The sequence below is a fragment of the Canis lupus genome, chromosome 19 (assembly GCF_003254725.2).
Source record: "Canis lupus dingo isolate Sandy chromosome 19, ASM325472v2, whole genome shotgun sequence".
NCBI classification, from domain to species: Eukaryota; Metazoa; Chordata; class Mammalia; order Carnivora; family Canidae; genus Canis; species Canis lupus.
In genome coordinates, this window is record NC_064261.1 from 17,896,967 (window position 1) to 17,912,621 (window position 15,655).

General features: G+C 38.9%; 1 long non-coding RNA gene across 2 annotated transcripts in view; it reads right to left on the minus strand.

The window, feature by feature from the left end:
- Nucleotides 1-1,785: 1,785 nt before the first annotated feature.
- The window catches only part of LOC112642746 (uncharacterized), a 28,564-nt gene continuing 14,694 nt past the window's right edge, over nucleotides 1,786-15,655 (minus strand). Inside the window, exons 2-3 of one of the 2 annotated variants that reach the window (XR_007403978.1) lie at nucleotides 8,707-10,593; nucleotides 1,786-6,413 (exon numbers count right to left, since the gene is read on the minus strand). This is a non-coding gene — a long non-coding RNA (uncharacterized LOC112642746). The remainder of the gene's footprint in view (nucleotides 6,414-8,706; nucleotides 10,594-15,655) is intronic. The other variant, XR_007403979.1, reaches the window with a different exon arrangement.

The window sequence follows — 15,655 nt, forward strand, 5'->3', positions numbered from 1 at the left end:
ATCCTATCTCAGCCTCTGCTACTGTCCCTTCTCATTTCTTTTCTTCCCGCTCCTCCTCCTTTCCCTGTCATTATATCACACCCATCCCTGTCTGCCACACACATACCAGGACCCAGGTGGTATTAATCAAGATGGGTAGTTCTGGGCACTCATCCACTAGCCAGTGTTGGGGCTTGCACATAGTTTATGGTTTGTAAAGCACTGTCACAATGTCACATATGTCATCTCATATAATCTTAACTTGGGCCTACTTGTCTCCGGTCAGCAGATGTGGAGAAAAACATAGCAACTTAAGTCTTCTAAGGCAAAGTACCTGGGTGAGCCCAGCCTGAAACAAGGTCTTTTAATTCTATTTGCACTTTGGAGTCCATGTTGGAAAACAGAGCAAAGATAGATGACAGTGTCCTTAGTTTAACCAAATATTAATAAAAATATTTTTGTTGTTCTAAAAGTAATTAATAGCTAGTAAAAAAATATAAAATACACAAAAGCTATAAAATAAAATTCAGGAAGGATACATTTATCTTTCTCTACTGCCCCTCAAGATCTTTAGCCCAGCTCTTCCAAGGTTACCACCATGAAAAATTTGTGTATCCTTCCAAAAATGTGTGTATACATATGTTTTATATTAAAATATTACATATATTTATAACTGTACACAACTAGAAGTATGTATAAATAACTAGAAGTATGTATATATAAATATGCCCCATGTGTAAATATAAGACTTAAAATATTAAAAAATATAACATATAAACCATACATATATGTGTTTGTATACATACATATATATAAAATAATTCTATATAAAGCCCTATCTATCCTAACTACATGTGTTGTTTATATATATGTGTATGTATATACATATACACAGAGACATACATATATATAGTCAACCGTGACCTGAATGTTAAGGGGCATGGCTGGTGGTGGAGGCTGGTGACATTATTTCTGATGGTATGCCAAGTTTAATGAAGTGAATCAGGGAGCAGTTTTTTGTTGTTTGAGAAGATAGCTGTTTATTCAGTGCCAGATCTTCTGTTGGGCCCAGGCTAGTTTGAGCAGTCTTCTTTCCTAAGAAGTTTGGTTTGTGGGTGTCCCCCTAATTAGTGACTCTCAGAAGTTGCTCTACTATGACAGCAACTGCTGTGACCATTTGAGCTCCAAGACTGATCTGCTGGTTCCTTTGAAACACACCCATCGACATGCTCAATGGAGTGGTCTAGAGTGGTAATTGGCTGTTTATTGACTCCACCCCGCCTCCATGTCAGTGACTAGAGGGTAAAGACAATGTTTCAATCATTTTTGTTGCTCCAGCACAGACCCCATACCTCAGTGAGTGCTTGTTGCACAGATCTGAAACTGTAACTGGCATTTACAATATCTCACCTGCAAAGTCTCCATAGTGCCCGATGGAGAGGTAGATGCCCTTTCGTACTGAACAGTCATCAAGAGCATCCTCTCTTCTAGATACCATTTGGAAGTAGGTCATTTCTCTTTAGTGCTTCTAACTTCCTCTTCCATCCTCATACTGCTTTGAAACTAGCAAACTAAAGCAAGCCTTTTGGTGTTATCTGTGGACTTGCCAGCTGAGATTATTTTGAGGGAAGGCAATAGTTTTATGTTCTGAAATATTCGTGCAGACTTCACGCACGCTTTGTTCTACTGGGGAAGAAATAACCTTGAGTCTCTTAGGTGAGACTCATGCAGTAAAAAAAGAAAATTATAAAAATGGAACAACAACAAAGTAGAAAGAGAGACAAAAGACCAAGAGCTTCAACTCTATGAATTTGTATACATACATTCTTTAATGACATAGTTGCTAGACTTGGAAGCAGTAAGGTTTGACTGGAACACACCAACTGGAAACCTGGATTCAGCCCCAGCTTTGCCATGGAGTCGTGAGGCAGGACTGCTCCATACTTCAGCTGCCTCATTTGTGGCATGGGCTAACTGGAAAAGAGGAGTCTAAGTCGATACAATAGAGGCACTGATGCTCTGATGAAGTTCCAGGTGGAAGAACCATTCACTTATCCTGTGTTTAGAGGGAGAGTAGAAGTTAAAGGGATATGGAGTTTGACCCAGTTTAAGGAAGAACTTTCTAATATAAAGTTTTCAAAAAATGAAATGAACCACTTTGTAAAGGTGATAAATTTTCTGGTACTGGAGAGATTTGAGCTGCCAGGACGGGATAGAAGAATGTTTTAAGTGGTTTCTGAGTTCCCTGACATTCCTTAAGAATATGATTCTGTGACTAGTTGATCTCTAAGGCAACACTATCCGACTGAACTTTTTCTGCAGTGATAAAAATGTGGTATCTCTCTGCTGTCCAAACTGGTAGTCACTAGCCACATGTGACTGCTGAGTACTTGAAATGTGGCTAGTAGGGCAGAGGAACTGAATTTTTAATTTAATTTAATTCTAGCTAATTTCAATGTAAAAGCCACAGATGGCTAATGGCTACTGGCTCTGAAATCTTGATATTTTTTTGGGTCTCATCATCGTGGCCTATCACATTATCATCACATACTCTGTCCTGGACACCGTACATAAAATTGCTCTATTTAATATATGGTCTTTATTGAGAGGGAATTAGCTCCTGAGAAAGAAGTAGAACCCATCTAAAAACATGGAGATGAAATAAAGAATAAGATAGTAAATAAACTATTGCCAAACTGGAAAGTGCAGCCAGAGAACATATTGTACAGCCACAATAAAAACACTGGTGTTTCTAAGAAGCAAAAAGATGTGAACTCCCCCTTGTCCTGGGGGTGGGAGGAAAGTAGCTCTGAGCTCAGTGCTCCCAACCAACATGCTGTTGCGCTGAACAGAGGATTCTTCCCGCGGTACATGCTCAATGGGCTGTTCGTTTTTTTCCTATACGTTTTAAGAGTGATAGAGATTTAGAAGAATGTGATAAAGTAACCTCAGGCTTCATGTTACTTCACCAGAAAGAGGAAGTTGTTTGAATTAGAACTTATCATTTCAGATCAGGAAGAGGCCTCGGAGATTATATAATCTAGTCTCTATATTTTACAGAGAAGAAAACCAAAGCCTGAAGCCCAGAAAAGCTTGTGACTTGCCACAGTCACGTGGTTATTAATAGTAGAATCTTTTATTTATGTAAAAAAGTTAATATGCAGTGAATAAGTTACCCATCAAAAATAACCTTTTTCTTCAAAATAAAAACAAAAATAGTGCTTCCCAAGAGCTGAAGAAAAGTCAAAGTTGTCATCGATAGCTTTCCCGAGGAATGTTTCAATCATCTCGTGTTTCCTGAGAGTGTGACAGAGGCCTTTACTGGAAACCTGCTTGGAGGACTGTGCTGAACTTCTGCTTGCACTTACCTTGGCTAAGACCATGTCTCCTCAGACTTGGTCCAGAGAAAAACTGCAACATGCTCAGGGTCTGCTCTAGGGCAATATTCTCTCTAACCAAGGCCCTCTGGGGCAGTTCCCAAGAAGAAATTCTTCCCCCCTCCCAGTTCATTGAACATTCTTGCACGTCCCCTAGAGAATGGCAAAATCTAAACAAACAGGTTCTATTTTCAATTTGTCTTTCTGAAAACCGAACTTCACCCACATGAAACTAGCCAGCAGGCTTCAAATGCTGAAGGCTTCTAGGTACTTTCTGAGTTTGCTCTGACTCATGTCTTACCTACATTTTTATCCTTGATTAAAAAAAAATAAAACAAAATAAAGCCAAGAAATGAGGGCTCTCTTTCAATGTGAACTATTTGAGTCTTCCCACATCTTCAGCTTTTCTCCATTACCACATAAAACTCTTCTTCCTTGAAATGTGTATAGAATTCAGATAACCAGCATATTTGGAAGAATATTTATGGAGTATTTAGATTTTGGACATCCAACAATTTAATAGAAGGTACTGTCGTGTCAGGTGCTATGATCTAATCACATTTCTTTTCATAATGACTAACGGATTTTCATGATGTCAGTTGCCCATACAGAAACCATAACTGGCTTTCTTCTGGGATCTTTTTGGATTTAATATGGCCGCCTAAGTCTGGAAGCTTAACATTAATGTCTTTTCTTTCTACCTATCAAACTACTTCTTAAATTCATCCCCAACCTCACTCTAACATATTGCTTTTCAGCCAGGCTATTCTTACCATTCCCCTTCCCCCAGACTCTTGTTTATGATCTTCTTTATGCCTTTCTTGCATGGCATTCCATACTTTATTCCCTCTATTTGGAACTATCTCCTCTCAAAAATGGGCTTAAAGCTGCTTGTCTTCTAGAAACCTTTCCCTCTAATCCCATCCAAGACTTGTGTTCTATCACTTGTTTGCTCTGGGAGCCACTGAGAGTTTTGTTTTGTATTACTTTTGTGCAAAAAGTGTAAACTTTTAGAGCTAGGGATATAGGGGTTGAACAGAAGACACAATACATTGTTGGCCTCACCCCACCAGTCTCCAGATAAGGACTGCAGTTCAGATTTACTGAGTACAGTATGTTCAAGATCACACAGAATTAGGTTACATCTCCAAGATCACCACTCTTTTCATTATATCACATTGCCTTTTACTTTAATATCTACATATTAATGACTGAGAAAAATATAAATAACATTACATAATACATAAAGAAAAATTTACGACTGCATTTGAGTGATGCTTATGTTTTTATTACTTAAAATTATGGCTGTGACAGAGAGACTTCTGGGCCATGTTTCTCAGTTTTACAAAACAGCTTGCAAGATGCAGTTATGAGACTGACTTGGGGCAAATGGAAGAAGTATAGAAGTAATGTATGTAGTTCCAGGTCTGGCTCATAAAAACCTCCTTGCACACCCCCATGCCCTCTTCTCTTGCTCTGATGGTTGATGTTGGGTTCTAGGGTGACCCTGGAGGCCAGAGTTGTAGATGATAGAGTCATAAGATAAAAAATGCTTGGTCCAGAATCACCTTTTGGAAGAGAGCTGCCTGGTGATTTGAAGCATCCACTTTGAACTGTTTTATGAGCAAGACACTATGATGTTAACAAGAGACTGTGTTAAGCCACTGATATTTTGGCTAGCATCTATCCAAACTAATATACATTCATTGCATAATTCTTAAAACATTCATATGAACTTGATATTATCCCCATCGAACAAATGGAAAACCCAGAATGAAAGTGGTCACACTTCTCACATGAGGCGCAGCCAAGATGTGAACCCAAGTCTATCTGATTCCACATGCTTTTTTTTTTTCACGAATACAGAAGTTCCTGTTATGATGATTCAACTTACAGACTTAGATAAGAACCATTTTATGCGCCTGTGTAGAAATGCATCAACTCTGCTGACCACCAACAGATGGCAGTAGTGGCTGCCTATAGACTGTCACTGAATTTATGAACAAATGGATTTAGGAATATCATAAAATGAAATATAACCTATATGTGCATAGATGAGTTTCTGAATGCTCTGCTGCCTTTTCTCTGTGAGGAATAATTTTACCTTCTTGAGAATTATCACTGCAAGTTATTCAAACTTGTGGGTCTTTAATTCTCTCCTCTGAGAGTGAGCAAATCAGTCTCGAATCCTTTGTACTCAGTATATCCCTTGAGAGGCTGACATTCCGTTGTGCTCATGTGAACTGACCCTGTAAAGAAATTCACACTGGGCTGTCCCTCTCTCCCTTGGGTAGACAGGCTTGGTAGTTGATTATGTTTTGTGATTACTCTTGGCAATGGGTCAACAAGGCTACAACAACTGCCAATTTAAAATTTATTTATTTATTTATTTAGCAACTCTATATTTTAAAATTTCCTCCAACGAATACATGTAATTGTATAATTAAAATAATATAGTAAATGGACACTCAAAACCATGCAAGCAATGTGAAGGACACATTATAAAGAATGAGGTAGTACAGCAGAATGATTAACAAAATAGGCTTTGGATCCTCATAGTAATGAGTTCAAAGCCCTGCTCTGCCACTTTCTGATAGTATGGCTGCAGGAAAGTTCCCTAGCCTTTTAGATCCTCAGTTTCCCCATCTATAAAAAGGAAGGAGAGTATTACATCTATACTATAGGGTTTTGCAAGGATTAAACACAGTATGAAGCAGAGGGCCTGGGGATGAGATGGAGAATATGGTAAGGATGATATACATGGGATTACATTAAAATGGTTTTAATTGACAAAATCATAACTAGCAATTGTATACTAATTATTCTCCACTTCTTAATCAAGTTATTTCCTAGTGTGTATGCAGCTTCAATGCCTTAGATCCTCATACCTTCCTGAAAACAGAAGTCACTTCTTTTTATTCTCCAACATACCTGCTTCATAGAAAAAGAGGGTAGTCAGTCAATACTTCTTGAGTAAGAGAAATATAACATGATCTTTGTTCTATCTTTAAGCATTCAACTTCAGATTTTCACAGAGGAGTTTTTATAGCACCATACCTGTCCATAAAGAAGAGGGAAATCAGATCTATTGGGATGCCTAACATGGTGCTATAAAACCAGAGAACTATAGACTATAGAAATATAGACTATATAATGGTAGACTGTAAACTGTGAGAACTATAGATTATTGAACTGTCCTGAATACTGTGATTGCCACTTACCTCATGTGGCTATTTAAATTTAAATACAACTAAAAACACACTTCTTCACACTAGCCACATATCACATGCTCATTGGCCACATGTGGTGGGTGGCTTCCCCACTGAACAGTGCAGATATAGAATAGTCATTTCAAATAATTCTACTGGATACTGCTGCTCTAAAACTCCTCAGAAAGGCCCTGAAAGCTGGGGAAAGAGAATTGTCAGAGTTGGGGCCTTTTGGCCAAATACTTCCTTCTTCAATATTAATTTTTAAAAAGGCGATTAAATGCCAACTATGTGATGTATTACTGGCTACAATTTATTAAGTATTTAGTATGTGCAAAACATAATGCTAAACCCTTTACACACATCATTTATCTAATTATCATGCTCTGAAAGGCAGACATTATTAATGATCAAACTACTAATAATTATTAATACTTATATCTGGTATAAATATTATTAATTAGTTATGACTAACTTGCTTTTTAGAAGTGAGAAAACAGAGGCTCAGAGAGGTTGAATAACTTGCCTGAGATCACACAGCTTAGAAGTAGCAGCACTAGGATTTAATTTCAGCATTTGTCTGGCTCAGCCATCTCTGTGCTTACCCACTAGGTTCTACTGCTTTTCCCCTTATCACACCTTTCTGAGGCACAGTTTAGGAGCTGTGAAATATGCAAATGTATGCAACAATAACTACCTTCAAAACCTGTCAACCTAGTTGGGAAATAAATGGGTAGAAATATATGTAACTAATTATAATTATAGAACAAGCTCTGTTGTTGTTGTTGTGTGTGTGGTCTTTTTTTTTTTTTTTTTTTTTAGAATAAGCTCTGTTAAAGAAGAAGGATAGATATGGTAAAAAGAGATATGGAGTGAATTGGAGGTAAGAAAACCAATTAAGAGACCATTGCATTAGTCAGGGCATACTCAAGATAAAGTGAAGGAGTTAAATAGTACAGATAGTGGAAATAGGAAGAGGCATAGAGGAAGAACAGTCCATATTCAGAGACCATTTGTGTTTAGGGAGAAAGAAACAGGGAAGTGTAGTTGCCAGTCTCTAAGATGAGCCTCCTCCCTATAGTGATCCTTGCTTTCTGGTATTCATGCTTTGGTGAGTCCCTCTCATGTTAGAGCTGACCTGTGTGACCAGTAGGATGTGGTAGAGGTGATGACATGTGGCCTTCGAGGGTAAGGCATAAAAGCAGCTTTTACCACCTCTCTTGGTTTGCCTACTCTGTAGGTGGCCAGCCACCATGCTATGAGGCTACTTAAAAGTCCCATAGGGAGGTCCACATGGGGATGAAACTCAGAGACATAGTAAGTTCTTATTATTGTTTTTAGCTACTACATTTTGGGATGATTTACTATGTAACAATAGATAGCTAATAGAGGAGGTATTGGACTATTTTATGATTTCAGACTTGGGTAATGATGGAGCTAATCATCAATTTTTCTTCTTTTCAAAACATAATCCATATAAGCAAGCCACTTTGTGATCCAATCTCATGTGGACTTTCATTCAAAGAAACAGTTGTCTGGCAACTAAAAAGTAGATAAACACTATTTAATCTTTTACAACAGTCTCTCCTGAATATGCTGGAGGGGCACCATTTTCAGAATACTTAGTTACATTTCTTTTTTTTTTTTTTTTTTTTTTAAGATTTTATTCTTAAAATTCCCTACAGGGAGCCTGACGCAGGACTTGATCTCAGGACCCCGGGATCAGGACCTGAGCTAAAGGCAGACACTCTGAGCCACCCAGGTGCCCTACTTAGTTACATTTCTTTAAAATCTCATTTCCCATCTGATCCTCCATATTGCCTTGATACCAACTTAGCTCCAAAATTTGTCTTTAAGATCTTCCAAAAAACTAAGCCATAAATTCAAGCAAGGTAGGCTTTTACCACTCTCTTCATTGGTCAGAGTTTTATTATGTGGATCTATATTAACCTGTCTTTTTAGCTTTTCTATCCTCTCAGTATTTGCATTCCATACTACAAAAAGAAGAGCTCAGGAACTATCCACAAAAGCAAAGAATCCTTTTAGAAGGAAAGAGTGGGCAAGAGAGTGAGATTACCCATGTTGCAACTACAAATAAGAAAACAAAAATTTTTTGCAATTTTTTTTAGATGTATACTTACCAAAGAAACGAGTCTTAGGATGTAGCCTGGTACAAGCAAGTTCATTTACTTATCTGGTTGACACTGAGGATGTTAGATTTCTGTATCTCAGTTTCCTAATTTGCAGAATGATAAGATCTATTTGATGGCTTGCGGAAGGATAAGATGAGTGAAAGCACAAAAAGTACTTCATACAATATCTACCAGGTTGGAAACCTGCAATAGCTACTAAAGTCTAAAATATCTCAATTCTTGGAAATTCTGCATCCTGAAATGTTATACAAAGGGTAAATTATTTGAGATGCTAGTACTTGAGTATCCCTTCTAAATCATGCTTTGTTTGCCTCTTCTCATATTTTGAGATGGCTGCTTCTATCATTGTTAGGACAACAGGTGGTTGCGGTATTGGTGTGCATTGAATAACATTCATCATGTCTGGACCCAAAAGCTGTAAGCACATTAACTCTGATTATATCATGTCCCATATGACCAATACCTTCTACAACCAAGTTTTTTCATATCTTTTGCACATTTGTTTCTGATTCTGAATACATATAATAGAGCCCGTTATACTGCAATTGCTGAATCTCACTATGTTTAACTCCACAACTGTTTTAAGGGTCCTTACTATGTGCCACAGTTAGGACCACAGTCTAGGTATTTTATCTGCACTAAGGTACAGAGAGCCAAGACTTGCCCCTGAGGAGCTTACATTATAGTGGGAGAATACAGAAAATAAATAATAAACATAGCATATTAATAAATTATAAAATATTAGAAAGTGATATTACAACAGCAACAAAAAGAAGTGAAGATCTCTGATAAAATAATTATAGCCATGACTTCTCTGAGGATAGTGCCTGATACATCCAAAGACAGATTTATCCCTTGAGTATGCACAGCCAGAGTAGTAAAGTGGATGAAGCTGTGACTTAGAGATGGAAGCCTTGATGAAAGTCACCGCTGGGACACCTGGGTGGCTCAGTGGTTGAGTGTCTGCCTTTGGCTCTGGTTGTGATCCTGGGATCCTGGGATAGAGTCCCACAACTGGCTCCTCACAGGGAGACTGCTTTTCCCTCTGATTATGTCTCTGCCTCTCTCTCTGTGTCTCTCATGCATAAATAAAATCTTAAAAAAAAAAAAAAAAAGAAGGAAAGAAAGTGAGTCCTGGAAGCATCTGAGTGGCTTAGTTGGTTTAGCATCTGCCTTCAGCTCAAATCATGGTCCCAGGGTCCTGGGATCAAGCCCTGCTTCGGGCTCCCTGCTCAGCAAGGAGCCTACTTCTCCATCTCCCTTTACTGCTCCTCCTACTTGTGCTCTCTCTGTCAAATAAATAAATAAAATCTGAAAGAAAGAAAGAAAGAAAGAAAGAAAGAAAGAAAGAAAGAAAGAAAGAAAGAAAGAGTGAGTCCTACATTGGGAATAAGAACTTCCCTAGATATCTGAGTTCTCTAGATTAATTCAGTGCTTTTTCCATTCTTTTGAGAGCCTTTGGGCAGGGGGTATTTTTCAAGAACTTTAGGTATATGTCTTTAGCTATCTTTTTTGATATTCTTCATATACATCCATTTAGTTCATCTCCAAACCAGTGGCCCGGAAACCTTCCATCATTTCCTTCCCTTATTCCCCATACTGATCAGGGTTCCATTTAAGAAGCAGAACCACTGTGGACACTAAGGACTAAGGAATTCATTGTAGAAATTAGACCTCATACAATTATAGGAGAATCTAGGGAAATAAAGGTCTGAAAGGATCAGAGAAAAATCACTAACCAGTTGCTGGAGTGGAAAGATGAAGAAAGCTGATGTTGAAGTTTGTGGAAGGTTGTTGGCTCTTTGTGACAACTGTCTCTGTGAATCCCAGCGAACTATCTTATGATAAGCCTGGGGTCACTCTTGGTCAGGAGGGCTGGCAGTTAGGAAGGAAAGATGGACATTTGTGGAGAAGAGTGAGAAAGAACTAGAATCAAAGAATAAACTAGAGCCTAAAAGGAAACACTGGAGTTCATGTCTCTCTCACTGTACCTAATCCTGATGACCAGCAGGAAAAGCTGCTACCACAAATCTGAGAACTATTCATGTGTCAGCCCAGTATTTGGAGAGGTTGAAGGAAGAGATGGGTAACAGCTAGACAAGGTGTGGGCTTGGTGCTGCCCAGGTGAGTCAGCAGGTCAGTGACAACACTGGCCTGTTTTACTTCCACCTTCCAAATCATGGCCAAATGCCTTATGTGGTCACCCTTGATCCACACAGAGAAGGAAATTATGAAAAATGCAATTCCAACCAAGCAAAGTTGACAGAGTATAAAATCAACATAATCCTTACATATCAATCAATTTTAATTCTTAAGTTTTTGTCCCTTTCTTTCCTTCTCTACTATAATTGCTCTAGTACAGATCCCTGGCATCTCTCTTCTGGCCTATCAGCATAGCAGAGATGCAAAACATTTGATGAATTTTCAGGTCCTTCTTGTAGACACTATGGCAAGAGCTTCTGCCCATCTAGCTCTTGAGGCACCCCAAAATCTTAGGAATACCATTGAGCTTGTTTGGCTTCATCATTATTGGCCAGTATTGCTGACATCATCCTTTCTCTCCTGCTGATATTTTCATCACAACTGTGCATGTGTACTAATTAGTACTCAAGAATGCATATGGCCAGAAAGGGGAGGGGAAGTATATACTAATAGCAGCTAGCATTTACTGTGTTAGGCATTTTATTAAATACATTATTTTACAGCAATGTCTCCATTAATAACTCCATTTGATAAAAATTAAAACTTAAGTTTGTAGTAGATAAATGAATCACCCAAAGTTAAACTATTAGCAAGTAGTTGAACTTAGACATATTTGTTCCCAAAGCAATGGTCTTTCTACTACATCAAAGAGCCAGGAGGCAGCTCTTCCTTTTGGTTTTTCACAACCACCAGGGTAGTTTATCTTTTTAATTTTGGGTTCTTGCCCAGCTGGGTTGGATTCCATTTGTGGTAGCTATAGAGAATATGTCCAGCACAAAAGCCTCCATGAGCCAGACAATTACCATAAATAAATGAAAAGGCAGGAGGTTGGGATGGATCAGGGGTAGTGGGGACTATGGGAAACTGGCAAATTTAAACCTATATAAAGGGGCACAGGAGTGAATCAACTCTAACTGACAATTGCCTGGTGGGAATGCAGACTCAATGTTACATAAAAGTTGTAGTATCTCCTAACTTTAAATGTTGACTCAATATTTTTGTTAAAGATAACATGGCCCTGGGACACCTGGGTGGCTCAGCAGTTAAGAGTCTGCCTTCGGTTCAGGTCATGATGCTGGGGTCCTGGGATGGAGTACCACATCAGGATCCTTGCATGGAGCCTGCTTCTCCCTCTGCCTATGTCTCTGCCTCTCTTTCTATGTCTCTCATGAATAAATAAATAAAATTAAAAAAAAAAGATAACATGGCCCCAAGGGTATTTTTAAGATTCCATGTAGGATGAAGACAACACTGACCAGAATCACCTAAGAGCTGCTAATTTTCAACCTCCACTCCAGAGGTCTTGTGCTGAATTCATTAGATTTATGTGTGTCATCACAGGTTCCTCCAAAAGTTGATCCAAATACTATGGAGTAGTGAGGAGAGTCACAAGTTAACAACCCATGGTTGGTTTAGGCATTTTGGACTCCAAAGGCCTGCAGACCTATAGGCTACTACTGTTGAGAATCAGGCAAAAGCTAAAAAGCCGAGGCTTCTGGACAGAAATGGACATGAAAGAAGCACACAGTGAGCAACTGTGTGGGTGACTATGAGAGCATGAGTCAGTGGATGACATGTGGGGGTGGAAGTCAAGTGTGCGTGTGAGTTCGGTGTAAAGGACTATAAGCAGAAAGAAAAAAGGGGATATGATGGTCAATGGTAGGAAGAAAGGGAGAGAACAAGAGACAAAGGAGAAGCCATTTGCACTTTCACCCAGTACATCTGTGGACATATTCTATTTGCCAATCTTTTCTCCTTCATATGTGCAGAGGCACAAGCAAGTGTTAATACTCACTAGGCTAGATATGGCAATTTCATAGCCAAGGCAAATATATTCAGTAATTTCTCCTGGCTGCTGCTTTCACTAGAATCTTTCTTGTCTAACAAGTTCTAAACTGTTCCCTATTATCTTTGTGCTAACTGCTTAGAAATCTCATAGCTTAGTTTGAGCATCTCAGGATCCCAACCGAATAGATAAAAGATGGCTAAGTAAAAATGATGGTTATAATTAAACCACATGATTCCAAGACATTCCTGTCTTCCCTATCAGAGGATTAAGGTCTGTAATGAAGGAACCAGAACCATTGAGTTAACATTGGCAAACATTTTAATACGTGAGTAAATTCACAAAACTGAGTGCACTGGCAGCTGGCCCTACTGCAGCAGTGAAAGAACAAGGGTGTGGACACAGTAAGTGAAGTATAGTGACAGCCATCACAGCCTGAAAGGGCCTCTGCCTCCTGAGCTCCCCAATTTTAAAACCTCATTCTTGACCCATCTTGCTCCTTTAGGAGGCCAGCAGAAGTTGAATGCATATTCTGAAACCTCTTTTTTCCACTTTGTGAGAAAAAATTATACAATTTGAGGTGATGATCATATGATGGATGTGCAGTTTTCACATCATAAAACGCAGGTGCTAAGTGAGCCTGGCGTATGCACCACTCCTACGCAGAAACCATCTGTGAGAGAGCTCCAGAGTCAGCTACCCATATACATGTCACATTTTTAGAGGGCAGGAAGAGAGGCAGAGATGATCTTGGATGCACAGGGTAGTGGGCTAGCTTCATGGATTCTACTCATGGAGGTTTCAAATTCCTACTGATGTTTTGGAAAAGACACCATCATTTTACATAGTTGGTATCATTCTTTCTAGATTTCTCCCTTTTCCCAATTTTTATCTCCATCTCTAATGAAAAAGATTTTTAAAAAATAAATTAAGGTTCAAGTTTTCTCATTAGGAAAATAAGGGGCTTAGTGTTAATCTTCTTGAGTCAGGAATATATTCAAGGATATAATGAAAACCATGGAGCATTCTCCATAACAATGCAGATGTCTACAAAGACTCAAACCTTTTCAAACTTTTCCCTAGGACAGTGGCTTCTAATTTGCCTGTCCACTAGAATCACCTGGAGAACTTCAAAGACTCTAGATACCTGGACCCCATCCCAAAACAATTTAATCAGTATAGCTCAAAGGGCCTGTGTATACTGTAATGTTCAAATATCTCTTCAGGTGATTCTACTGTATAGTCAGGTCTAAGCATTGGATCCCTAGGGCACTAAGTGAACAAAATAAGAAAAAAAAGTTTAGGAGTAAAGAAAGCCAAGAAGCAATATGTCTCTAAAATACCTAACTGGAAGCATATACTATAGGAGATACAAGAGATGAAGAGGAAAGAAGGCAAGATGCAAATGACTTGCTCCTTGTTGCTAATTTCAGATTATTCTTCCTTCCTCCACCCTAAAAATAAAGCACCTGCATTGAACTGCATGCCATAAGGCCCATAGCACCGGCTAGTTTCCTTGTTTCTGTCTTTACCCAACGCCCCCACACCCTAACCACATATCCCAGGTCCCTTTCTCTCATTCCTTGAAATTTTAACTGTTAGTTAATTGTTGCTTACTTCCTTCAACATCGCTCTTGACAATTTTTGATGATTTAAATGTTCACATAGATAATCCTTCGATATTCTGGTCAGTTCCTTCACTCACCTCTCTCAAAGATCTTGCCTATATCATTTCTCTGCCACTTACTTCAATGGACACATCCTACTAGACCCTGTTGTTATCAATCACTTTAATCCCTTTATAATCTCATTTCCAAGCATCCCACTCCCTGATCACCATCTCCTGTCTTTCCAGTTTATTCTCTTTAGTGCCTTAACTCCAACAATTCTTCATGTCACCTCCTGCAATTTATTGTTCCTACTAACTTTCTATTGTCCCCTACTCCATCCTAATGTCATCAGTTGCCTCTTATCCATCATCATTATCATCCTCATACTCACTTTCTTGTCTTCATGTGGCAAAATTACAGCCATGGTTAAATCCATGTCTACACCTACTCTGTGCTCACATGCATACAGCTAACCTTGGCTGCAGAAAAACATGCATCCATGACTATCAGCCTCACTAAAAATGCATAACCATAAACTTCAAATGGGCCACAGAGCCATCAAATAATCTCACAAAATTCCCTAGTTCATTCACTCTCTCCAACTCCCATATGATTTTTCACATCTTCTCTTCAGATACCTCCTTCCTCATCTGCATTCTCAGCTAATGACTGATTTCCATTTTCTCTGAGGAAATACAAGCAATCAGAAGAGAACGTCTTCATGCTCTTACCACCCTATCTATCTACCTAGCTGTAGCTGTATCCATATACTCAGCATTCCCTCCTGTTACACTGAAGAAATGGTTTGTACTCCTGTCTAAGGGCAAGCCCTCCACCGGTGCGCTGGATCCCACCTTCACTTAACCACTCAGGGACATCACTGTAGCAATTCTCCACACACCAAACCATTAATTTTTCTCATTTCGAATAGATCATTCCCATTAGCATAAAAACAGGCTACTATTTTTCCCATCTTAAAAATAGCTTTGGGGCACCTGGGTGGCATAGTCGGTTGAGCATCTGATTCTTGGTTTGGTTTGGGTTATGATTTTGGGGTTGTGAGATTGAGCCCTACGTCAGGCTCTGTGCTCAGCATGGAGTCTGTTTGGGATTCTCTCTCCTTCTCCCTCTCCCACTTGTGCTCTCTCAAACACATAAATAAATCTTTAAAAAAAGTTTTGATTATTTACCCCTTTCTCCCTATGATTTCATTTCCCTGCTTCCCTTTATAACAAAACTCTTTGAAATAATGATCTCACTGACTCTTTATCTCCTCTTCTTTTTTAAACCCAGATTTTGTCCTTACTACACTGAAATAGCCCTTTTCAAGTTCACTGAC